This window comes from Grammomys surdaster, unplaced genomic scaffold (assembly GCF_004785775.1).
Source record: "Grammomys surdaster isolate TR1022 unplaced genomic scaffold, NIH_TR_1.0 721, whole genome shotgun sequence".
In the NCBI taxonomy this organism is placed as follows: domain Eukaryota; kingdom Metazoa; phylum Chordata; class Mammalia; order Rodentia; family Muridae; genus Grammomys; species Grammomys surdaster.
In genome coordinates, this window is record NW_021605140.1 from 344,649 (window position 1) to 370,700 (window position 26,052).

General features: G+C 41.5%; 1 protein-coding gene across 8 annotated transcripts in view; it reads left to right on the forward strand.

The window, feature by feature from the left end:
* Numb (NUMB endocytic adaptor protein) overlaps positions 1-26,052 on the forward strand; it is a 123,782-nt gene that overhangs the window by 19,427 nt on the left and 78,303 nt on the right. The window contains exon 1 of one of the 8 annotated variants that reach the window (XM_028782168.1): positions 6,234-6,252. The exons of the other annotated variants lie outside the window; for them this stretch is intronic. The gene's annotated coding sequence lies outside the window, so the exon portion shown is untranslated. Of the gene's footprint in view, positions 1-6,233; positions 6,253-26,052 lie in introns of those variants that run through there. 8 annotated transcript variants of the gene reach the window in all.

Below are 26,052 nucleotides of genomic sequence, written 5' to 3' on the forward strand. Positions count from 1 at the left end.
TAATATCCAATAATCAGTGAGTGAGTACCATGTGTGTTCTTTTGTGATTGGCTTACTTCACTCAGGATGATAATTTCTAGTTCCATCCATTTACCTAGGAACCTCTCGAATTCATTGTTTTTAATAGCTGAGTAATACTCCATTGTGTAAATATACCACATTTTTTGAATCCATTCCTCAGTTGAAGGACATCTGGGTTCTTTCCAGCTCCTGGCTATTATAAATAAGGCTGCTATGAACATAGTTGATCATCTCACTAGATGCTGAGAAAGCATTTGATAAAATTCAACATCCCTTCATGATAAAAGTCTTGGAAAGATCAGGAATTCAAGGCCCATACCTAAACATAGTAAAAGCAATTTACAGCAAACCAGTAGCCAACATCAAGCTAAATGGAGAGAAACTTGAAGCAATCCCACTAAGATAGGGACTAGACAAGGCTGCCCACTCTCCCCCTACCTATTCAATATAGTACTGGAAGTCCTAGCCAGAGCAATTAGACAACAAAAAGAAGTCAAAGGGATACAAATAGGAAAGGAAGAAGTCAAAATATCGCTATTTGCAGATGATATGATAGTATACTTAAGTGACCCCCAAACTTCCACCAGAGAACTCCTAAACCTGATAAACAACTTCAGCAAAGTGGCTGGTTATAAAATCAACTCAAACAAATCAGTAGCCTTCCTCTACATGAAAGATAAACAGACTGAAAAAGAAATTAGGGAAATGACACCCTTCACAATAGTTGCAAATAATATGAAATACCTTGGTGTGAATCTAACCAAGCAAGTGAAAGACCTGTACAACAAGAACTTCAAGTCCCTGAAGAAAGAAATCGAAGAAGATCTCAGAAGATGGAAAGATCTCCCATGCTCATGGATTGGCAGGATTAATATAATAAAAATGGCCATCTTGCCAAAAGCAATCTACAGATTCAATGCAATCCCCATTAAAATCCCAACTTAATTCTTCACAGAGTTAGAAAAGGAAATTCTCAAATTCATATGGAATAACAAAAAACCCAGGATAGCGAAAACTATTCTCAACAATAAAAGAACTTCTGGAGGAATCACCATCCCTGACCTCAAGCTATACTACAGAGCAATAGTGATAAAAACTACCTGGTATTGGTATAGAGACAGGCAGGAAGATCAATGGAATAGAATTGAAGACCCAGAAATGAACCCACACTCCTATGGTCACTTGATCTTTGACAAAGGAGCTAAAACTGTCCAGTGGAAAAAGGACAGCATTTTCAACAAATGGTGCTGGTTCAACTGGAGGACAACATGTAGAAGAATGAAAATTGATCCATTCTTATCTCCTTGTACAAAGCTCAAGTCTAAGTGGATAAAGGACCTCCACATAAAACCAGATACATTGAAACTAATAGAAGAGAAGGTGGGGAAGACCCTCGAATACTTGGGCAGAACACCAATGGCATATGCTCTAAGATCAAGAATTGACAAATGGGACTTCATAAAATTGCAAAGTTTTTTTTTTTTAAAGATATTCCAGTGTTACAAGAGACAAGAGACTTTAAGAGACCTTTACTGTTTTCTTATTTCTAGGTTTAGAGCTTAGACCTGCTTGGATTATCTAAAATTGAATGGCTAATTAGTGGCAGAAACAGATTTTAAATTATGTAATAGTAATTTGGTGTTTATTTGAGTAAAGCATACACTTGGAACTTGGATTTCTAGTTTTTCTCTGTAGAGACTGTTTTATTTTCCTTTTAGAATCCCTCAATTCTGTCATCCTAAAAGTGGAAACCACTCCCTTCCTAGTGGTAGGAAGTCCCTGTGTTTGTATGATAGGAGGACCAAAGTGCAGAGATCCCATGTCACTTGAGTTTGCTGAGAGTCAACAAATTAAGATACTTATTTAGCTAAGTGAAATTTGGATGTTTATATTTTAAGTTATCACATACTATCATTAAAATACTTATTTTTTTATTGTACTTAAAGTGGTTTATTGGCAGGACAGAAGGAATTTGAGTTTGCTAGGTTCTTTGTAGCTATCTTAAGAGATGAGGCTTTTCATAAATTCTGAGAAAGTTGATGGAACATGGAAACCGTCTTCAGTCGTTTTACAGTCAGGAAATAGAGAATGGAATGTCATTCAGGATATAGCAGCAGCTTCAGGTCTTCTGGTTTTGAGATTCAGATTTCATTGTTCCCTAGAGCTCTGGTTGGTAACAATTTTATAGTTGCCTCTGAACCCCGATTCTAGAACCATCCTTAGATTTCCTTTCCTGAAGAGATTGATGATACTGTGGTTACTGCCTTGTAGGTACAGAGCTAGTAGGTGGCTGGATTTTTTTTTTTCCCCTTGATTTGGAAACTCTTATCAGTGTTCTCCAGGATTATTGGGAGTACTTTTATTGTTTTTCTTAACCCTTATTTATTTTGGGTGTGGGTGTAGGTGCCTGTGAATATGGAGGGCAGAGGACAACATAAGAGAGTCAGTTTTTGCTCTCTACCACGTGGGTCCCAGGGATAGAACTCATGGTGTTACGTTTGGCAGCAAGTGTTCTTTCTTACCCACGGAGCCATCTTTCTGTGTCCCCATTTCCCCTAAGCCACAGGTCTAGGCAGTGATGAGTTTTGTTTGTTTGTTTGTTTTTGGTTTTTGTGTTTAAGACCATGTCTCCAGTCTGGGGAGTATGACACTATTGTGCTGCTCAGTCTTTTATAAGGCGTCCTACCCCAGCCTCTGTAGGTTTCTCTGTTTTATATGGTGCTCACAGTCCCTGTTCCCTAAAGACATCAAACCCCCACACTCATTGCTGCTGGCTGCTCTTTGCTCCATGGGCTCCTGGCTTCAGCTCTGTGGTTTCTTTATATTAACATTACAACCTGAAAGGGACTTAACTTACAGGATGTTTTGAGCCAACTGGCTTTTATTTATTTGACAGGTTGTTGGGCATGGCGGCACATGCCTTTAATCCCAACACTCAGTTTGATTCCAGCGTGTTCTATAGAAAGGGATCCAGGATAGCCAGTGCTACACCCTGTCCCCCTCCCCAAACAAAACAAAACAAAACAAAAAAACCCAAACCCAAAAATATAAAACCAAACAAACCACACACATGGACACATATATATGGTTGTTATTTCAGAAATTTTACTTTGGAGTGTTGACTGGAAACCTCTATAATCATGTAAATCCACATCTGAAAAACTAGGAGTAATTCCCCTATCTCTTAGTATTCCAAAAGTAGTGTACACACACACACACACACACACACACACACGAATATATATATTCTTGAGACAGTGCCTATTATATAGTAGGTGCCATATGCATACATACACACACACATATACGTGTATATATAATAGCTCTTACATTTTCAAGTGGACTCTGTGGTTCTTACTGGCGTCTGTTTAGATGACTATATAGTAAGTAACTCCAGTATACTTGTTCATTGATAATTCAGTTTCTGTCAGCCTGTCTGAGAATATGGCATGCTTTGACACATTTGGTTGAGACAGTTAAATTTAATTTTAGTTTATACTCTTGCAATCTTAAATTAGAGGCTTGTCATTGTAAATGGCAAATTAAAGAAATAACTGTTGACTTGCTTTATCCTTTGTATTTACAGTAGTGTGTTAAGAAATAAGTAATTGATAATCTTTTAGACTCTGCATATCTTCCATTGAAATAACTGAAATGTTAATGTATACATGTCACAAAAAATCATTATAAAAGTTAGAGTGGAGTGAATTGGGAGGAAGGCACGTGAGACTGTGGGAGCATGGCATAACACTTCTTAGAAGGTGAAGTTATGTCAATCATGAATAAAAACTAATTCAACATGCTACCCTATCATATATCCATTTATTCTTAGAAAAAGATAAACTTTTTATTTTTATTTATTTTTAGGTTTTTCGAGACAGGGTTTCTCTGTGTAGCCCTGGCTGTCCTAGAACTCACTCTGTAGACCAGGCTGGCCTCAAACTCAGAAATCCGCCTGCCTCTGCCTCCCAAGTGCTGGGATTAAAGGCATGCGACACCACTGCCTGGCTAACAGCAAGTATTCTTAACCATTGCCCAAAGCTGAGGTTTTATAAGAGTCTTTTTCTCTTTCCATTCCCTGCCGCTTCCCCTTCCTCTCTCCCCTTTCTTTTGCCAGTTTTGCATGATTAAATAATAGGAGATAAATATTTTGGACTAAGTTCATGCCATAGAGCCCAACAGACTAGGCCAAAAAAGTGAGTCACTTTATAGTTATGGTACACACGTACAGGTCAAAGGACAGTTTGGGTCCTAGGGATCCAACTTAGCTTGTCAGCTTGGCACAGAGCTACCTTGCCAGCCTCAATGACACTGTTGCAGGGTGTGTGCATGAATGCATGCTGGGGGTTGAACCCTGGGCCTCCGAAATGCTAGGCCAAGTGTACAGCCATAGTACTCCTTCCCAGCCTAGTGTTCTTACGAGTTACCACTTTCTTATTAAACTGTTAGGGTATATTTTTTTTTAAATAGGTAATTAACTCTTTTATCAGAATTTATGGTTGGATTTAGAAATACTAGATTTACTAAAAGATTCATTAGGATTCTGATCCAGAATATTTCAGGCATTGAAAGGTAATTAGATACTTTTGTCAAGGTTATTTCTAATTTTTTAAAATTTTCAGTGTTTGAAATTTGTTTCCTCCTTTTTCTTATTTTTTTTTTTTTCCTTTTCGAGACAGGGTTTCTCTGTGTAGCCCTGGCTGTCCTGGAACTCACTCTGTAGACGAGGCTGGCCTCGAACTCAGAAATCTGCCTGCCTCTGCCTCCCAAGTGCTGGGATTAAAGGCATGCGCCACCACCGCCCGGCCTCCTTTTTCAATATAAGATATAACAGTATTTTCTTCTTCATATATATCTTACTTGTGTGTGTGTGTGTGTGTGTGTGTGTGTGTGTGTGTGGTGTACTTGTGAAGGCCAGAGGTCAGCTTTGGTTGTCCATTCCTGAAGAGCCATCCACCTTGTGTTTGAGACACAGGGTTTCTCAGTAGGATCTGGAGCTTAACCAGGAAGGCTAGTCTGCTGGCTGGTGAGTTCCAGGTAGTATAATATACCTCCATGCTCCTAGTACCGGGGTACACTAGCATGCTTGGCTTTTTATGTGGGTCTTAGGCATTGAACTTGAACTCGGGTCCTCAAGTTAGTACCGCATACATTTTACTAACTGAGCTAGCTCCCCAACCAGTTTTTTCGTTTCTTTTCCTCCTTCCCTCTCTCCTTCCCTCCTTCCTTCCTTCCCTTCTTCCCTCTTTCCCTCCTTCCCCCTCCCTCCCTCCTTCTCTCCTTCCTTCCTTCCTTCCTTCCTTCCTTCCTTTCTTTCTTTCTTTCTTTCTTTCTTTCTTTCTTTCTTTCTTTCTTGGTTTTTATTTTGTTTTGGTTTTTTGTTTTTGAGACAGGGTCTCTTTCTGGCTATTCTGGAACTCACTTTCTAGACCAGGGAGGCCTCAAACTCAGAGATCTACCTGCCTTTACAAAGGAGTAAAGGCATGAACTATCAGCACAGCAGCTGTTTTCTTTATTTTTAAAGGCAAGAGATTGTGTTTTAAGGTGGCCCTGGGACTGAAGACAGAGCTAGCTTTTAAATTTTCCTCATTTTGAGAAATAACTTATACATACAGAACAATCTCTCATGTTTCAAAAACAGATCAAGGCTTTTACACTCTTTTTGCCATTAACATATTCATTATATAGAATGGTCAGATTCTATTTATCTGTATTGCTGTACCAGAGTTCAGTGAAGCTGCAGTCTATAAAACCAGCACTGCCTCAGAAATCAGAGGGCTTGATGCCCTCTGCTGTGATGTGGTAGTTCTGTGACCATGACCCTTTGCAGATTGCATTTTATATAAGGAACATGAGAAGAAGAAGAATACTTGTCTTGAAAGACTGTTGTAAATATTAAATGTAAGCAAAACTGCCTGTACAGACTTTTAATCTCTTGAATAGAACTGTCTACGTATATTTATTTGGCAAAATTAGCAAGATCTTCAGAAATTTCCAGTGAATAGGTAAAAGGACTGCTAGCTTTTGGTTTAATGTATTTTGTTCTTTTCCTTTCCTTTTTTTTCTTTTCTTTCTTTTCTTTTTTTTTAACTTTTGTTTGTTTGGGGTTTTTGGAGACAGGGTTTCCTCTGTGTAGCCCTGGCCATCCTGGAACTTACTCTGTTCTGTTCTCATCCTAGCCTTGAACTCAGAGATTTGCTTGTCTCTACTTCCCGAGTGCTGGGATTAAAGGTATGCACCACCACCACCCAGATTGTATTATTTTCTCTTACAGTTAATGTATATATGGGTGTATGTACGTATGTGTATTGCTACCTGAGTGCTCGTATGAATGCTTATGTGGAAGATGGGTCAATGCTGTGTGTGTCTTCTCCAGTCACTCTTGTATTTTGAGATAAAGTGTTACTGACCCTGGAGCTTACCAATTTGGCAAAACTAGCTGGTCAGCAAGTTCTAGCCAGTAGGTTACAGGCCTTTACCTCCATTCCAGCTTTTTAAAATGTGCATGATAGTGATCCAAACTCAGTTCTTCATGCTGACATTACAAGCACTGTGCCCAGTGAGTCATCTCCCTCCCCCTGATAGATTGTTCTCACTTAGAGTGAATATCCTTAAGTTTTTATCCACCCTAGTCGTACTTGTTTTCACTGTATAAGTATTTATCCTTGCCAAAGTTAAAAACTGGTAAGGCTTTTTATATCACATTTAAGTTAAAGGGTATCATGAAAACAAACATAGTCTAGAGGCTACAGTAAGACCTCAGTTTTCCCAAGGCCTTTAGTTTTTGTTTTGTTTTGTAGTTTAGTTTTTGTTGTAGCTGTTGTTTTGACAGGACCTCTCAATGTAGGTCAGGCTGGCCTTGACTCATGATCTACCTGCCTCTACTGCCTAAGTGATAGGATTATATGTCCGCCCGGGCCTAAACTGTAATTCGGACAGTTCTGCTGCCTGTGACCTTTGAGGGTATGTTTCTTGCTGCTGTAAGGATTAGGTTAATATTGGTATTAGGGTAGAGCTGTGGTATTCAGTGAGCAGGAAGCAACCAGAAACCCCAGAAACCAAAATCCCAGGTATGATGCAGCCATGCATGGTTTCTTTCAAACATTCCTGCAGGCCTTTCTGTAGGTGAAAAACCTGTTAATACTCACTTGATCATGGCATCCATTTTATTTTATATTTAAACCCAAAGGACTTTTTTAACTTGATTTTTCTTTTCTTTTTTTCTTTTCTTTTTTTTCGAGGCAGGGTTTCTCTGTGTAGCCCTGGCTGTCCTGGAACTCACTCTGTAGACCAGGCTGGCCTCAAACTCAGAAATCCGATTGGCTCTGCCTCCCAAGTGCTGGGATTAAAGGTGTGCGCCACCACTGCCGGGCTTTAACTTGGTTTTAATAAGACTGAATTTTCTGAGAATGCAACTACTGAGTATACCGAGGGAAACTGTACCTTCTTTTGTTGAGGGCTTCACAAGAGTTGTTTGCTTCTTTGGAAATCTTACTCTCAATGGCCTGTCCTGTTCACCTCATTTGTCTCACTCTGCAACTTGAGCTATCATATTCATGGCAATTTGATATGTAAGTACAAGTATTTATTTACTTAATAATAAAAACACTCTATGCTTATCCCTGAGTACTTACATATTAAAATTGAGGTGGAGATTACCTTTCATTTTTCATCTTATATGATATTAGGCATTATATTAATTTTTCATTGTTTTGCAAGGAAGTCACATCATGCTTTCTTTCCAAGTTCATGATCTTCAGGCCTCCTCTGCAGCCTTCATAGCACCTGGGGACCACAGGTGCATGCTTTTGTACCTTATGTTAATTTTTAAAGTTTGAGGATAAGAGGCTGGAGAGATGGCTTAGCAGTTAAGAGCATATACTGCTTTTGCACAGGATCCCTTTGTGGGCATTTGTACTCAACATTCACACAGGTGTACATAATACACATAAAAATAAAACTTTAGCCAGGTGGTGGTGGCACACCCCTTTAATCCCAGCACTCAGGAGTCACAGGCAGGCAGATCCATGAGTGAAGCCAGCATGGTCTACAGAGCAAGTTCCAGGACAGTCAGGGCTACACAAAGAATCCTGTCTTGAAAAAACCAAAGTAAATGAATGAATAAATAAGTAAAACTGAAAGAAAAAAAATGAAGACAGACTTTCTGCTTGTGTAATGTTTTTGCTTTGCTTTATGCCCTTAGGAGGAGAAACATGTATTAAACTGTGTTTTCATAGACATCGTGCAGTCCAGGTTACCTTTTGAGAAAGAAATAAGAGTTCCTCTATTAATAATCACCTGTCTATTTTCCTTCTTCCTTTCCTTCCCCTTCATTTCTTTTTTCCTTCTTGTTATAAAGTGTTTACTATATTGACAAAAATAGTTTATAGAAGTAATGATGCTGTACTCTTTTTTTGTTTTGTTTTGTTTTTTTGTTTTTTTTTCGAGACAGGGTTTCTCTGTGTAGCCCTGGCTGTCCTAGAACTCACTCTGTAGACCAGGCTAGCCTCGAACTCTCGAACTCGGAGATCCGCCTGCCTCTGCCTCCCAAGTGCTGGGATTAAAGGCGTGCGCCACACCGCCTGGTGAAACTGTACTCTTTATGAATCTGTCTGTTGCTCAGTTTAAGAAATGACAGTGCCAGTAAAGTTGATATATTTCTCCTGATTTCCATTCAACTTAACCACTATAAGTGAAACTATTCAGAATTGTGTTTTAAGTTTTTCCATTTATTTATTTATTAATTTTAAATCTGTATCACTGCCCCCTCACAGAGTCCCTTCCCCAACCCCCCACCCTTTCTTCTCTGAGAGGGTGAGGGCCACCCCTGGGTATCCCCCACACCTTGGCACATCAAATCTCTGCAGGGTTAGGTGCATTCTCTCCCTTGGAGGCCAGATAAGGCAGCCCAGTTTGGGAATGGAGTCCATAGACAGGCAACAGCTTTAGAGACAACCCCTGCTTCAGTTGTTGGGGAATCCACATAAAGACTGAGCTGCTCGGCTGCTACATATGTGCCAGGGGCCTTGGTCTAGCCCGTATGCTCTTTGGTTGGTAGCTCAGTCTCTGAGAACTTCCAAAGGTCCAGGTTAGTTGATGCTGTTTGTTTCCTGTGGAGTTCCTATTCCCTTTGAGGCCCTCAGTTGTTTTGATTTTTGTTCATCAACCCCTTTTTCTTTTGAATTGTATTTTTAAATTTTGGAGTTTAAAAAAAACCAAGATTTATATTTAAGTGTGTGTGTGTATTTGTATCTATATGCAAACTTGTGTACTTAAGTATAGGTAACTGTGGAGGCCAGAAGAGGGTGCTGGAATACCTTGGAGCTGGAGTTACAGATGGTTGTGTGCCCTGAGATGTTGGCGTTAGGAACTGGATTTAAGCATTCTGCAAGAGCAGGTCATACTTGTAAACACTGAGCCATTTCTCTAGCCTCTAGTTTTGCTGTTTTAAAAATTGTACCATGGAACCATATTATATGCCTGTGCCCTGGACTACTCACTGCTGACTCTACCTCCCCTTGGGGGTTGGAGGTGAAGTAGTGTGACTCTGGGAGCAGGTGAGAAAAGCCACAGCAAGCTCGTCTGAATGCTGCTGCAAGCTCCTTTAATACCCTCCACCTATGCCCCTTTGGTCCCATGAAAGCATCTCTTTTAAACAGCAGTTCCCAATTGGTTGTCATTGTCTGTGTCAGGAATCCTTAGTCTCCCAGTCAGTCCTCAATTAGGTCCTCCTGCAGGAGATGCTTTTGTGGTTGCTCGCCCCTACATTTCCACCCTTTTGTTTTTAGATTTTGACAGCCTAATAGGAGCTGGGGTGCTATTGCCTTGACGCTGTTGACCCCACTTTGGAAGATTCCCAATAAACTGGCCTTATGTCTGTCTTGGGTTGTCCTGTCTTCAAGGATCTTACCTGTCATTCACTACCAGCCCTCAAAGAGCTAAAGCATGTCACATAAGGGGGAAATGAGAAACAGTCTACATGGTGGTCTCACAGATCCCTGCCATCCATGCTTTGATCACTTCCTTAGGGGGGCTGCAATCAGGATTTTCAAGAGCCATCAGCACCTGGAAGGTTGTCTTATTTATGGAATGCTGCCTGGAGATATGCTGGGTGAGACTCTTAAACAAGATAATTATTAGTATGACAATTCCTTCCATCATAGCGTAAGTGGCTATCCACGAGGGATCAAACAGCCTCTTAATATTGTCCCACACTTTCCCCAAGAATCTGGCATCTAGGGAGAGCATTAATACCCTAGTCAGATTGAGGTTGGCTATGTTCTCCCTTAACAGCACAGAATAGTTAAGGAATTTGTCTGACCAAGAAGATATTGAACCAACTGTTGTTGGGCTTCAGTAGCATTATATACCTGCTAAGAGGTTAGGTTAGGCAGATTGAGTTAAACCTGGGGTCACAGGCCAATAGAGACATGTTTCTAACAAGGGCCAACTCTTCTACCAGTAAGTCAGTCTATTGTTGTAAAGTGTTGATGGCTTGATAAAGATGTTGATTTAGTACCTCCTGTGCCTGTAGCACCTCAGTTGACTGACTCTACAGCACTGATAGTCTCTACCATAGTGGCTGTCTGAGTCTAGGCAACGGCTGCTGTTGTTGCCCTGGCAAGGCCTGCAGTAGTGGCCACAATGATGACAGCTGAAATACCAAAATCCCTCTTTCCCTGGTGTATGGGTTGTAAGTGAGTCTGGGCCATCAGAGTGATGGCATAGAAGTGGATGGTATTTACCACAAGCATCCAAATGGCAGCTGGATCCCTCATAAGGATAGCCATTGTTGAATGCCCCATCCAGCAGGTGGTCAGGAAACATTTCTCATTAAATTAGTTGAGGATATCTCTGACAATGGAGGTATTGGTGACCAGAAAGAGAAAGGGAGGTCGGCATAGACTGTGGTGACTTTCCAGCCAGTCTGTCTGCCAATGGTCACAGGGATTGCCTCAGTCCATATTTTCAATGACTGGTTTATATGGAAATATGTCCCATTAAAGAGAAGGCCACCTTTTAGAAGAGTAAGGGCACATAAATCAAGACAATTAGAGGGGCCACATAAATCCCAATTGCTCATAATGGGGTCATATTGGAATCTAATGGGATCCCTGTTAACATAGAGAGTAATATTGGAAGCATCATGTGAGGTAAACCTCCACATGCCCAGTGTGGGGTTAGATGACAGTATCAGGTAGTCTTGGGTGAATTTTATACCTAGTGCAGACTAGCAGTGCTCCCAAGGGATAGGAAGTCTCATGAAAGTGAGCATTTGAGGGACCCTTTGACAATAAGGCGCAGGGGTGGATGTGATATGTTTGAGGGATCCTTTGGGGATTTGTAATTAGTAAGGGGAACGTGAAGTTTCATGCCTAACATGGTGCCATAGGTTGGATTGCCATGAAAGTCCTCCATGGTCATATTGTGTAGGTGGATACAAGGGCCAATGGAGGAGACATTAGAGGTAAAGCAGAGAATTTCCTCCATGTGCCAGGTGCGTTCTAATCGTAGTGTAATATTGACTAAGTCCATGAAGGGTAAACCCAAATTCACATTGAAAGAGAAATGAACAGGGTAGGGTGTAGGCTGGGGAGTTAACTGCCACAGGCTGAAGAATGGGAGGCAGGGGCAACAACTAGGCTGAAGAATTATTAAAACCAGTAAGTACACTATGTCTCCACATCCTGGTCTTCTTCTGGCTCCTTCCTTGCCCCAAGTCCATGCTGGGTGAACATCTCTTGAGGGCAACCATATTGGTGCAGTTGCCTCCTGAGGGAAAACACAAGCATAACCTCACCCCCTTGCGGTTGCCACTGAGAGGTTATTGAGTCCCTCCATCTAATCAACAGGGGGGGAATGTACCTTGGCAAAAATGCCCAATGTTTGTAAGCAGGGCTCAGCCCTTTCTCATTGAAGGAGAGAAAGTTCACATGGCACAGGACCTCCACCAGGGCTAGGTGTGGATCTCTTTTGGATTCTGGGGAGGTGACCCAAGCAAGTGCTTTCTTCAGTGAACGATTTGCTTTTTCTACAATTGCTTGGCCTTGAGGATTATAGGGTATCCTAAAGGAGTGACTGATTCTCCATGAGGATAGGGAGGCTCTGAACTTCTAGAGATAGTAAGCAGGTCCATTGTCAGTCTTGAGTGTGCGTGTGTGCGTGTGTGCGTGTGCGTGTGCCTAGGTAATAGGTGACATCTATTTGCCAGATTGCATTGGGGAATAGACCTCTAGGGTTAACTCCTGATCTGCTAAGGAGCCCCAATGGTGCAAGATGTCAACACATTGCACAGGACCTTGCAAGATGTTTACATTGCAACATAGGTAATTTGGGCAAGAGCTTATATAAATTCTGGGGAGAAAGGTGAAACATTGCTGGTGTAACATTCTGGCTTTTTCTAGCAATTCAATGTCTACAGCCATAATCAGGGCAGTTCTCCAATTGCTAATAATGCCAGGCAATTTAGAATGTGATCTTATGTGTGAGATGAACCATTGATGTGCCTTGAGAGCCTTTTGGATAGAGCATATGCAGGCATGTATAGGGCTGTTTTGCTCTTTAATATAGGAGAAAGACAGGGTATGGACAGCTTGTACTACATATTGGCTATCTGAGTAAATACTGTCTCCTGTTGGCGACACTCAGAAATTTTCAGGAGTCCAAATAATTCACCCAGCTGCACTGAGCCAGGATTGGGGAGAATGTGAGTTGTGTTCTTTCCCTCCATCTTTGGATAAGAACCCTATACCTGGCGTTATTAGCATCAGAAAAGGCCATGGTTGCCTTGAGAACTAGTATGTTATGGAGTTTAACTGTTATTGGCAGTTGGGACAAAACAGTAAGAAGCTTGTCGGCTGGCATGTGATTATCCAGTGAGCCTGTAAACCCCACCACCATTTCTTGAAAGCTAATGGAATCTGCCCATAATGATTGGAAATATCGTAAGGAGAATAGTAGAATTATTTTGTCTGGTTCCCTGTTATAAGTTCTCCTTGCTAAGCCTCTTGCCTTAAGGGCAAGGCAGAAGGCAATGTCAAACTTTGAGGTAACGTAACCTTAAGTAAATCAGAATGGGCCTGGTGCAACCACTTGAGGGTCCCATTCTACCATAACACCCCTAAGACTCCCTCAATCAAGGGACCACAGAATTATGGCCAGGAGGTTACCCTGGATCATACCTTTCCAGAGTTGATACAGAAAGGAGCGCCATAACTTTCTGTAGTAGGTTGCTAGTCTCAGATGTTAATTTAACCCTGGTGGAGGGGCTGCTAGGCCCCTCCAAGAGAGTAAAGAGGTATCTCTTCTCCTGGTCCAGAATAGACAGGAAAGGTTTGAACCAGTTAACGGTTCCACATAACTGTAGTTCTACGAGGGAGTAGGATTCTCTGGCCATGATGGAGAAGGCTAGGGGGCTTAATCTTGTCAGAAATAGAAAAGCCGAGGAAAGCATACAGGGAAACTCTTTGAATTTTTTCTGGAGCAACCTTCAAGTTGAGTTTTTCTAAGTTAAACAACAGTTCAGAGGATACCTTTTCAAGATAGGGCAGCTAGGATGGGCAAGCATAATATATTATTATATTATATAATTGCATTAATATAATATATTATGCAAATATAATAAAGGACATCCCTGGGGACTCCCTGTATGGCTTCAGCTACATATAGCTGACAAATAGTTGAGTTATTTGTCCTGAGGCAGGACTGTCTACTGATATCTTTTAGCTGGTTTATTCATATTAGGCTCCCATACTGTGAAGTCAAATCAGCATCTATCCTGGGGAGGAAAAGGGATCTGGAAAAAGCAATCCTTAATATCTCAGATCATCACATGGTATTTGGATGGGATAGCACTAGGATGAGGCAGTCCTGCTTGATTGGTCCTCCTTTTTTCCATGTGTCCATTAATGGCTCCGAGATCCTGTAGAAGCCTATATTTCCCTGACTTTTTTTTTTTTTAGTTTAAGTCTCTTTTATTAATCAGCTAATTCTTTAAAAAATTTTTTATTGGATATTTTATTTATTTACAATACAGATGTATGTTATCCCCTTTCCCCATTTCCTCTCCCTAGAACCCCCATCCCATTCTCCCTCCTACTTTGTTTTTATACCATTTTGATTACAAGCATGTATTAAGGTCAGTTCTAGGTTGAGGGTCTAGCAATACAATAGATACAAATAGTCAAGGAACAAGCAAGACAGTAAATGCAAATAGTCAAAGAAAAAGCAAAGCATTAGACCCAGTTAAGTGAACACTCCCATGATAACTGTTTCTAAGGGCTTATCAGGATGACCAAAGTATCTGAGCCTACTTTCCTGTCCTAGCGCAAGGTCATTTTCATGTCTAAAGCCTACTTCCTTGTTCTAGCCTAAGATTTAGATTCTTACCTGAGATTACTTCTTTGTTCTAGCCTAATGTCTGATTCCTTCCTGAAGTCTACTTCCTTGTCCTTGGCCAATGTCATATTCCTGCCAAGTAGCCCATTACCTTGTCCTTGGCCCATGTCAGATTTTTACCAAGCAGCCCCAAAGGCTCTCCGCCTCTCCCCCTTTTTTTATTTCATTAACAAGACTGAGCCTGTTTTAAGGCATTCTGATAAGAATGCCTTCCTTACCCATCATGGAATATGCATTATCAAAAGCAATGCACTTATGTCTTAGGTTGTTAAGGCTCTGTGCAGAATCTTACCTTGGCTTGCCAGCCTGTTAATAACTCTGTCTGGGAGCCCTGACTTCTTTTTAATGACAAAAATGAGAGTATTATGTCTGCTGGTCAAGGGTTCCAAATGACCCAAAGCTAATTGTTTCAAGACCAGTTCCTTGAGAGCAGAAAGCTTAGGTTCTCCTGGTCCACCCAGATAATGGCTTCAGATAGCCAAGCCTAGGGTCAGGTGTCAATTGGCACTGGGTAGGCAATGGCATTTAGAATTGGGGGTGACTTTGTGACCTTTGTGGTCTAGTTGGTCATGTTGCGTAACATCATCAAAGAATGTGAGATCATCTGTAGTAAGGACAGCACCCATGTCTTCCAGAATCTCTTGCCCAAAGGTTGTGGGGAACATTAGTCACAACGATGTAAAAGATCTCGATTGCATTCCAAATCCTGCCAATGGGCAGGTTGGATAGTTATTTTTTTGGCCTGTTGGCCTCCAACTCCCATAATGGAGGGACCAGATTGAAATCTCCAATGGGGGAACCTCAAATGATTCATTTTTTGTTATTATAACAAAAAATGCCCTTGTGTTAACCAACTCTTTAATGGGTGGGTGTACTGTCTAAATATACAGTCATCCTTGGGGAGTGAGGAAACACAGGCAAGGTCCAAAAGACTCCTGCCAGAGCAGGGCTCCCTCTTACTGGTGGGCCTGAGGGGTGCCCCCTTTTGGAGTTTAAATTGTCTTCCTACTTTTGAGAACAACAGTCCTTAGCCCAGTGGAAACCTTTGTTACAACTAGGCATCCAGTCTTGGGCCTAGCTGAGGGGCAGTCCTTCTGAGGTGACCAGGCTTGCCACAGCCCCAACATGTGCTATCAGGGGGCTTTTTAGGGGAAGAGGTCATCCTTTGTACATACTCCATGACCAATACGTCAATGGAGGCAGTCAGGACTGCAGTGGGGCCACACCAGGGTCTAAATCATGAGTGGCAACAACCCATTTATGGATATCATCATTCCTTATGGCTGCCACAGCATTGCAAGTGGGGGTGTTAAGACCCTCCCATGCAGGCTGCTTAATGACCATGTCTCTGGTTGGGCCAGCATTGACCTGTCTTTCCACTGCCTAAGTCACATGGGACAGGAAGTCCATTAAGGACTCCCCAGACTGCTGGACAAGATTTTGAAAGTAAGCAGAAGGATCACGAGGCGTGCAGGCCTTAAGGGTCTTAAAGGCAAGATCACCAATCTGGTTAAAGTAAGCATGCAGTTTAATAGTGGCCTGAGTGACAAGGTTAATGTATGCCCTGTGCCCAGTAAGCATATCAAAAGTAACATTAAGGTTATATTCCAAATTAATTCTAGCCTGATTCTCAGCCAAGTCATGATATGCAGACCTCCAATTAAGAAACTCAGCAGGATCGAGCACCGCCTTAAAGAGATTATATCAATCATAATAGGTCTGGAGGTGCATGGCCTCCAGTACTTGTTCGAAATAAAGGGGATCTGGGCCAGAATCATTGGCAGCTTTTCTGATTAGTGCCAAGTCTGCCAGAGGAGTGGGAATCCAGGCCCTAATCATTGCATCAGGACCAAGATTGACAGGGTCTTACAATATACCTGAGGAGAATGAGGCCCCCAGGGGAGAGGCAGTCCAGCATGAAGAACAGGCATTGCAGAAGCAACCACCACAGGGGTGACCACAGGAAGGCAAAGTCCCCCTAAATCATACCAGGGGTAAGCTGGGGGTACCTCTGATGAGACAGGAGTGGGAAGGCTAGTGAGGGAGGGACCTGGAGCAGCAGGGCTAGAGGACAGCTTGGAACCTGATGGCCAAAGGGCTGGAGCAGAGGCACCCTCATCGCTAAAATCAACCTGTTTTTCTGGAGAAAGTGGGGCAAGGTCAGTAATGGAAAGGTGAATGTTAGCCTGATCCTGGCAGTGTTTGTTAAGGGCAGCCACCACTTCCTCTGGGGAAGAATTCTTAAGACTGGCGATGACTGCAAGGAGGATGGAGGCAAAGAACAAGGGAGGGTTAATCCCAGATTGTACCACATGCTTGTGGGCAAGGAAGAGAACCCACATGTTCTCCAGCGATATCTAAGGGGCCAAAATAGCAGCTTCCTCCCAAAATTGGTCCAGGTTGTAAGTCTTAACCTTGAGACCACGAGTAGCCAGAAGGGTTTTCGGTGCCTTAATCTGGGGTTCCTTGACGACAGAGAGGAGGAAACATAACAATGAGAGCAAAGGAAAGAAAGAACTGTTATGACAAATATGACAAAAGTCACATACTAAGCCGAGGATTCCCTGAGGTGTAGCTCAAAGGCCTTACGCCTACACAGTGTCCTGGGATGGAAAAGGCGCTCGGGAGCTGATCCCTGGTACCACTGCCTTAGAGACCAGCTCCTATGTCAGTTACTGGGATGAATCCAAATCAAAAGTGAAAATGAGTGGACAAAGACAAAGACGACAGAAAATATGTCCGCTGCATGCTCACTGCAGCACTCTCACCCAAACAAAAACAAAGAAAGAAGAGATGACTGCCACAAGCTCACCCTTGCACCGAGAGGAACAGACAAAAAAGACAAAGAAGACAGAAATGTGCTCACCTTTGTGGGACCCACAACATAAAACACTAAGGTGCCAACTCACCAAGAAGCAACTGGGGGGGGGGGGCAACAGCAGCACCACAAGAAGGAGAGCAGATCACGTTAAACCGTGAGCACAGTCCTTGCAACAACAGGGAGAAAAAAAAAGAAAAAAGCCCCAGAAAAGGAAGTTTGCAAGCAGCCACAAAACCAAGGACGATGTAGTCTGTCCATGTTGGGCGCCAGACGCTGCCGGTGTCCTGGATTATTCACTGCCTGACTCTACCTGCCCTTGGGGGTTGGAGGTGAGGTGGTGCAGACTTCGGAAGCAGGTGAGAAAAGCCACAGCAAGCTCTTCTGAATGCTGCTGCAAGCTCTTTTAATATCCTCCACCCACCCCCCATTGGTCCCAAGAAGCATCTTTTGTAAACAACAGTTCCTGATTGGCTGGCACTGTCTGTGTCAGGAATCCTTGGTCTCTGAGGTAGTTCTTCTCAATTAAGTTCTCCTGCAGGAGAGGCTTTTTCAGTTGATCACCCCTGTCATTTACATAGAGTGGCCCTGTCATATACATACATATATGTGTGTGTGTGTGTGTGTGTGTGTGTGTATACATATCAGCACTCAAGGAGAGACCAGAGGATCAGGAGTTTTAAGGTCATCTTTGAAGGCGAGTCTGGGCTACATGAGACTGTGTCTCAAAAAAGTTGGTTTTGTTTTTGTTTTTTGTCTGTACTGACATATGTAACTAGTTCATTTTTTTTTTCAGAGAAGTGCATTGTCTAACTACTTCATTCTCCTAAATGTGGGATTTTTTTTTAATGACTGTTATTACATATTTTTCTGGTGCACATGGACAAGAATTTTTCTTCTACAGTGAATTTTCTTTCTCATTTCCCTCCCTCCCTCCCTCCCTCCCTCCTTTCTTTCTTTCTTTCTTTCTTTCTTTCTTTCTTTCTTTCTTAATATTTTTTTAAAGGGCATCAGATTCCATTATAGATGGTTCTAAGCCACTATGTGGTTACTGGGAATTGTACCCAGGCCTCTGGAGGAATAACTATTGTTCTTAACCACTGTGCCATCTCTCCAGCACCTCTACAGTGAATTTTAAATTTTTTTTTATTTATTTATTATATGTAAGTACACTGTAGCTGTCTTCAGACACCCCACAAGAGGGCATCAGATATCATTGCAGATGGTTGTGAGCCACCATGTGGTTGCTGGGATTTGAACTCATGACCTCTGGAAGAGCAGTCAGTGCTCTTAACCACTGAGCCATCTCACCAGCCCTACAGTGAATTTTAAAAATACATATATTTTTAGAGTAGTTTATCTATCTAGTACTAGGCTGTCCTTAGACTTGTGACCTTTTTGCCTTTGCCTTCTGAAATGCTGGAATCACAGGTATACACTACTGCACTATGTTGAATTATAAGTTATAAATATTTTTGATTTCTTATAGAGTCAAAAGAAATTATAAATCATTATTCATCCATTTATGTGGAATGTACTTATTTTTTTTCCATTTCTTCTTCTTCCATGACTCCTCTCCTTAAAACTTATTGTGACTGCCTAAATAATTCCTTTTTAAAGATGTTACAGTTGATTTTATTAGTTGAAGAGAGATGTCCTGATATTCTTTGGAGAGAGAATGTTGAGTTGGCATTCCTTTCCTTCAGGTTCTTAGTGAACAGCATCTCAGAGAATGCGTGCCTAACTAAGCTGGAGTACTGCTCCCATGCCTAGAAACTTACAATTTTTGGGCCCAATGGAGTTTGAGCTAGGACTGTATTTAGATTTAGTTAAGTATTTCCCTTTATCTAATGAAGCGAATTTCTGAGGTGCACTAAGTAGTTAGGGTTATACCAGAGACCAGAGTCACACCATTCTTTGAGGATGCAAGGGGTGAAAGATAGCATTGTTTCCGTGGTGTGTGTGTGTGTGTGTGTGTGTGTGTGTGTGTCTGTGTGTGTGTGTGTGTGTATTTGGGTTTGCTTGGCATTCCTCAGGCCTATACCATAGGCTAGCTGACCAGAGAACCCCAGTGATCGTCCGTCTTTCTGATGACTCCTCCCCCAGCACTGGGATTGCAAGCATAGGGCCCCATGCCCAGTTTCTTTCTTTCTTTGTTTTGCCTTGGGTTCTGGGGATCAAACTCTTGTCCTTACGCTTACCCAGCTCCTCCTTTTGAGGCATGTTCTTAGTACTAGCTCAGATTTTCTTCAAATTCACAATCCTCCTTCCTCAGTGTTGAGTGGGCTTGTGGAGGTCAGAGGACAGTTTGCAAAAGTTGCTTCTCTCCCTCCACCATCTAGATTCTGATTGTTTGAACTTTTTGAAGCAGGGCTTTATGTATTCCAGAGTGAGTGCTAACTTACTTTGAAGTGAAAGGACTTCTGATTCTCCAGTCTGTTTGTTTTGCTTTGTTTTTTCTAGATGGGGTTTCTCTGTGCAGCCCTGGCTGTCCTGGAGCTCAATCAGTAGATCAGGTTATCCTCTTAATTTACAGTGATTCACCTACTTCTGACTCTATAGCTACACCCTCTGCCTCACTTACACACTATCTGTGTAGGAGGTGCAGGGGGACATGCATGCTAGGCAAGCACTCTTAGCAAATGGGATTCATCCCAGCCTCTGGCACACAGTTGTTTTTTTAATATAAAAGTTTTGTACTCATACTAAGTTAGTTTGCTTTTTATAGATATCTAAATATTAGGGCTTCTCAATCATGGTTAATTTTAGGTATGTAGGATGTGGTTGATGGAGGATAATTTGTTTGCTCTAATTTTTTGTATTATTTGTCTTAAAGGATATTGACGTGGGTATTTTGATTGGTATTTCTGTGGTATTAGTTGTTTTTTCCTTTTCTAGCCTCTAAGTCAGATACCCAAGTCTCTTGATTATGTATAATCTTTGTGTTCCTTCCCTCTCCTTCCTCCCCCCCCCTCCACTTTCACAGGTGGTGGATTGTATAGTTTTAAAATCAAAACCCACGATAAATCTGGCTATGCGCCAGCCTCGGTGGCCTTGCCTACCCCTATGGCTAGCCCCATTTGGCCATCTTGCCCTGGTTTCCTCTGCCAGCCTGCTGCCAAGCCACTCTGGTCAAAAACGTGCTCCCAAGTTAGCTCTCTTGGTCTCCAGATCACTGAGCTGACCGAACCAGTCTTTCCTGAAATGCCTGGAGCCTCTGCTTGCACTTCCCAGGTCATCCACCCCTGTGACTGGCCTGCAGAATGCCAGCTACTGCTCACCCAGATCCTCGTTAGCCCATGAAATGATAACATTCGAGACTTACAATACACCAGCCAGATTTGTAATGGTAAATCTCCAACCCCAAAATGCCTGTGCAAAGAACACACAACTCAATAATATAAGTATAAGCTGCACGCTTAGATTCGACAGATATAGCAATTCACTACTCTTGCACAGCTATGAAACCCCTAGCTACTTGCTGCTCCTCCAGGCCGTGTGGGTCTGCTCCATCTTCATCTCATTCTACCTCCATCTTTCTCTCCCTCCGTCCTCCATCTCGCCTGACCTTTCCCTCTTAACCCCTCTCTAAAACTTTCAGCTTGAACTTTTCCTTCCACTGCCCAATCACAGGCTCTAGCCTTATCTGACCAACTAAGATGATCTGCTCCTCATTGGGGCACCCCTCTGGAGGGATCATAAAATACAAACAGCAATCCGCAACAGTGGACGAGTGCTCTGATTTCATCTGTCTCCTGTAGAATGACTTTTCTTCCTTTCCTTTTGTTAAGAATTGTGAAGTCTGTGCAATCTTAGCTAAAGATCCTTTGTTTTATTTTTGTGTATGTATGTGTGTATATGGGTTCATTAGGTGTACACATCGGTATGTGCAGTTGTGTGTGGAAGGCAGAGGTCGATACTATCTGTCTTTCCACCTTATCTGAGACAGGGTTGCACACTGAATCTTGATACCTACCAAAATTATACAGGTCTGATTAAAACTTAAATTTAGGCTAAGGTTGCTCTTCTCTGAGCTGTTTCTAAAATGGACCTACCTAGAGGTGTAAGCAAACTTGTTGTCCGCTTTATTTAGAGAGATAATAAAAGATTCTTTGTTGCTTTTTTGAGATAAGATCTCACTATGTAATACAGCTTGGAAGTTGCTGTGTAGTCCATGTAGGCTTTAGACTGGAGGTCCTACTGACTCGGCTCCATGAGAACTAGGACTAAAGGTGTGTACTCGCACACTTAGATGAAAAGATTCTTAATCGTGGAGGTGGTGGTAAAGTGTCACAGTGGAGATCAAGCTTTTAATATAGAGGAAATTGTGGCAAATCCAATCTTCGAGCCAGCAGTCTCTAATTATTATTTATGTTCTGTGAGTCCACATTGCCAGTATCTTCCAGTTTCATTTCTGTTGCTATGATAAAATCACCTGTCCAAAAAAACAACTTAGAGGGTTTGTTTTAGCTCACAACTCCAGATCGTAGCCCATCATAGCAAGAGAAGCTGAGGCTACAGAAACTTAAAACAGCTGGTCACATCCACAGTCAAGCTAGAGTGCAGTGAATGTTTGTGTACTTGCCAGCGTTCAGCTGGCTCTCCTTTTCATTCAGTCTAGGGCCTAGCCCATGAATTGCTGCCACCCACATTCAAGGTGGATCTTCCCATGTCTATTAACTTAAATAAGAAAATCCCTCATAGGTATGAACTCAGGCCAGTCTAATCGAAACTGTTCTCATTAAGACTGTGTTAAGTTGATTAAAACTAACCATTATGTAGTGCTTTAAATTGAGATGTTAGAAATTTAGATATTTTTCGTTTCTAATATTTTTAGGAGTAATCTATTTTTATATTTTCTTTTTAAATGTCACACCTAGCCTATTCTAATCCTAAAATGCCATAGTTCATGCAAGTGTTTGTGCATGTGCATGCATGTGAGCATTGTGTGTTTTGAGACGGACTCACTGTGAGGCTGGCCTCAAGCTTTTAGTCCTCCTTGAGTTCTCTGAACTCTGGGATTTCAGACTTGTTTCACCATGTCTGGCTCTCACTCATAAGTTCTGTCTCCTTGATTAGTTTTGGGATAGTTGACACAGGATATTAAAAAGGTTTCATTTATTTTGCTGTTATAGAGCAGACAGATGGAAAATGTCCTGGAAGAATGTGAGATTTAGCCGGGCAGTGGTGGCGCATGCCTTTAATCCCAGCACTTGGGAGGCAGAGACAGGCAGATTTCTGAGTTCGAGGCCAGCCTGGTCTACAGAGTGAGTTCCAGGACAGCCAGGGCTACACAGAGAAACCCTGTCTCGAAGAACCAAAAAAAAAAAAAAAGAATGTGAGATTTATCTAAACGTCTACTACTTTTGGTGTTAAGTTTGGTCAAATACATGTCAGGTATTTTCACTAGTAATGTGGTTTCTTTAACATACCTGAAAAGCAATTATACCTATTGTCATTTCTCTGTGTTTTGCTGCTGTTAAGACTTTTGATATTGCAACTGTTAAAATTGAAAGTAAAAGCTGGTCAGTGGTGGCGCATGTCTTTAATCCTAGCACTTGGGAGGCAGAGGCAGGTGGATTTCTGAGTTCGAGGACAGCCAGGGCTACACAGAGAAATCCTGTATCGAAAAACCAAAATAAAAAAAAAAAGTAAAATATTAAAAACTTTACAGTCTGTTCAAGAATTAGGCCAATGGAAAAATGAACTGGAATGCATTGTTGGCTAAAACTAATTTGCAAATTACATCTGAAATTGTTTTGATAGTGTATCTATTGGAGTGAAATTCAGCTGTTGTTATTCTGTTGTGTTTTCTTTTTAAATAAACATCATTATCTGAGAGTAAATGGCTGTGCAAAACAAGTTGTGAATGCTGTTCGCTTTTAACTCCTTTTCTCATTTTTCCTTTAAGGCCATATAAGCCCTTCCTATGTACCTTCTCACACACAAGATAATAAGAGAGAGCTGGGATACAGCACAGTGGTAGACCCTAGATTCCCAGTACCCCAAAAGGTGTGGAGAGTGGCAAAAGAAAGAAAATGACCAAAAAAAGAAAAAAAAAGAAAAGAAAAGCTGGGCCGTGGTGGCGCATACCTTGAATCCCAGCACTTGGGAGGCAGAGGCAGGCGGTTTTCTGAGTTCGAGGCCAGCCTGGTCTACAGAGTGAGTTCCAGGACAGCCAGAACTACACAGAGAAACCCTGTCTTGAAAAACCAAAAAAAAAAAAAAAAAACAAAACCAAAAAAAAAACAAGAAAGAAAGAAAGAAAGAAAGAAAGAAAGAAAGAAAGAAAGAAAGAAAGAAAGAAAGACCAACCTCTACCACTGACTTACTTAGTGTCAGTTTAGTGTTGCAATGCCACATTAAAAGGTCTTTGAGGACAAGGACTGCACTTCATATTTATGTTTGACCTAAGCAATAAAAGCTCTTTATGTTCTGTTAGCAAAAGGATTTGTAGCAAATGTTTCTAGTTTTAGTAAAAATCTAAATTTTATAAGCAAAATTAGTTTTTTTAAAAAAAGAACTTTAGAGTCAGGTATCTTGACCTGTTTTATTTAATTTTTACGATTAAACAACTTTCTTATTGAAAATAGATTTTTTTCATAGAATATATTGATTACAGTTCCCTTCCCCCAACTCTTCCCAGATCCTTCCCACCCACCCAGATCCATACCCTTTTTGTTCTCTATCATTAGAAAAGAAATAGGCATGTAGGAGAAAAAAGTAAAAGCAGTCTTAGCCCCATCAAGCAGTAATTTGTGATCTTGGGACTTTCTAAACTTGCTGTGTCTCAGGTTTGCTAGTTATAAAGGGACAATGTCAATAGCTCATTTTATGAGCCATTAGGATTAAATAACTTAACTCCTATAAATTGCCTAGGACTGGCAACTAATGTTAATGTTACCCAGTAAACATTAGCTGCTACCAACCTTTGTATTCAGAAACACCTCTGTTGTATCATTATGGTAAATTTGTATTGCTTTTGTTTGTTTGGTTTTGTTTTTTTTGTTTTTTTTTTTTGAGACAAGAGTTTCTTTGTGCACCCTTGGCTGTACTAGAACTAGCTGTGTGGACCAGGCTGTTCTCCACCTCACAGAGATCCTCCTGCCTCTGCTTCCAGAGTGCTGGGATTAAAGGTGTGTGCCACCACCACCTGATTTGTATTGCCTTTTTTTTTTATTTTAAAGATTTATTTATTTATATGAGTACATTGTAGCTGTCTTCAGACACACCAGAAGAGGGCATCAGATCCCATTATAGATAGTTGTGAGCCACCTTGCGGTTGCTGGGAATTGAACTCAGGACCTTTGGAAGGGCAGTCAGTGCTCTTAACTGCTAAGCCATCTCTCCAGCTCTGTATTGCTTCTTAAAACAGGCATATTTTGATTCCAATATGATATATGTGGCTATTTAGACTACACACTAAAAATTACTGTTAAGTAAAAGCCCTAAGCATGTTTTACTTTCAGATTCTGTACTAGCTAGTGTTTGACTACTTAAGACAGTCATTTGAGAAGAGGGAACATCAGTTGTGAAAATCTCTCCACTAGATTGGCCTATGGGCAAGCCTGTGCACAGTGCATTTTCTTGATTAATGACTGATATAAGAGGTCTAGCCCACTACAGCTATGCCATCCTTGGCCAGTTGTCCTGCATGGCATAAGACATCAGGCTGAACAAGCCATGGAAAGCAAGCCAGTAAGTAGTGTTCCTTGGTAGCCTTTGCTTAATACAGTTCCTGTCTCCAGATTCCTGCCTTGGGATCCTGGTGACTTCCTCAAATGGTGGACTACAGGTTAAACTCTTTCCTCCCCAAGTTGCTTTTTGGTCATGGTGTTTTATCACAACAATAGAAACTCAAAGATAGAAATCAGTAACTGTTTTGTTTTGTTTTTGATACAAGATCTCATAGCCTAAGCTGCTTTGAATTCACTGTGGAGTTGAGGATGACGTTGAATTCCTGATTCTCTTGTCTCCATCTCCATTGAGCTGAGATTATAGGCAAGCAGCACTTTGTTTTTTGATATTTTGAGACAGTTTCTCACTCTCTTGCTCAGGTTGGTTTAGAACTTATTATGAAGTCTAGACTGGTTGTCCCCCAGTACCTGTGTGTGGTCTCTCATGCCTGTAATTCTAGAAATGGAAGCCATGTTTGATGCTGTCACACATTAAAAACAACAACTACTATGTTATCATACTATAATAAAAGAAAATTTCAACCTCAAAAAATAGGAAAGGCAATCTCATATTAAGCACAGTTGATAACTTTATACATACTGTCTTGTCATGCCTGGTACCTGTTTAGGACTGGATTTCAAGAATTGCTAATTTAGTCTCCTCTTTTAAAGACAGAACTGCCTCTGGGGTGTATCAGAGCTCTCATAGCAGAGTAGAATGACAACTGAGTCTAGACCCAGATCACCAAGTTGTAAACCGATCCCCTCAGTTTCCACCACATGAGAATTTGTGTTATAAAGAATCAGGCACAGAGAATCCATGACTTAATTAGGATCAGTAGTGGCTCTTAAGAAAACAGAGATGGGGCTAGGTAAGATAGGCACACCTGTAATCCTAGTACTTAGATCACAAGTTTTAGACTGGCCTGGGTTCATAGGGAGTCTACATGAAAAAAAAAAAAAGTAAAGCTGGAACTTGAATCTACAGTATCTATCCATCCAACTATTTTTGCATGATCTGACTTCCATTTTTAGTGAAACTTGTTTTTTTATGTGCCTTAAGAGACTGGTTTCCAAAAAAAAGCTGGGCGGTGGTGGCGCACAGCTTTAATCCCAGCACTTGGGAGGCAGAGGCAGGCA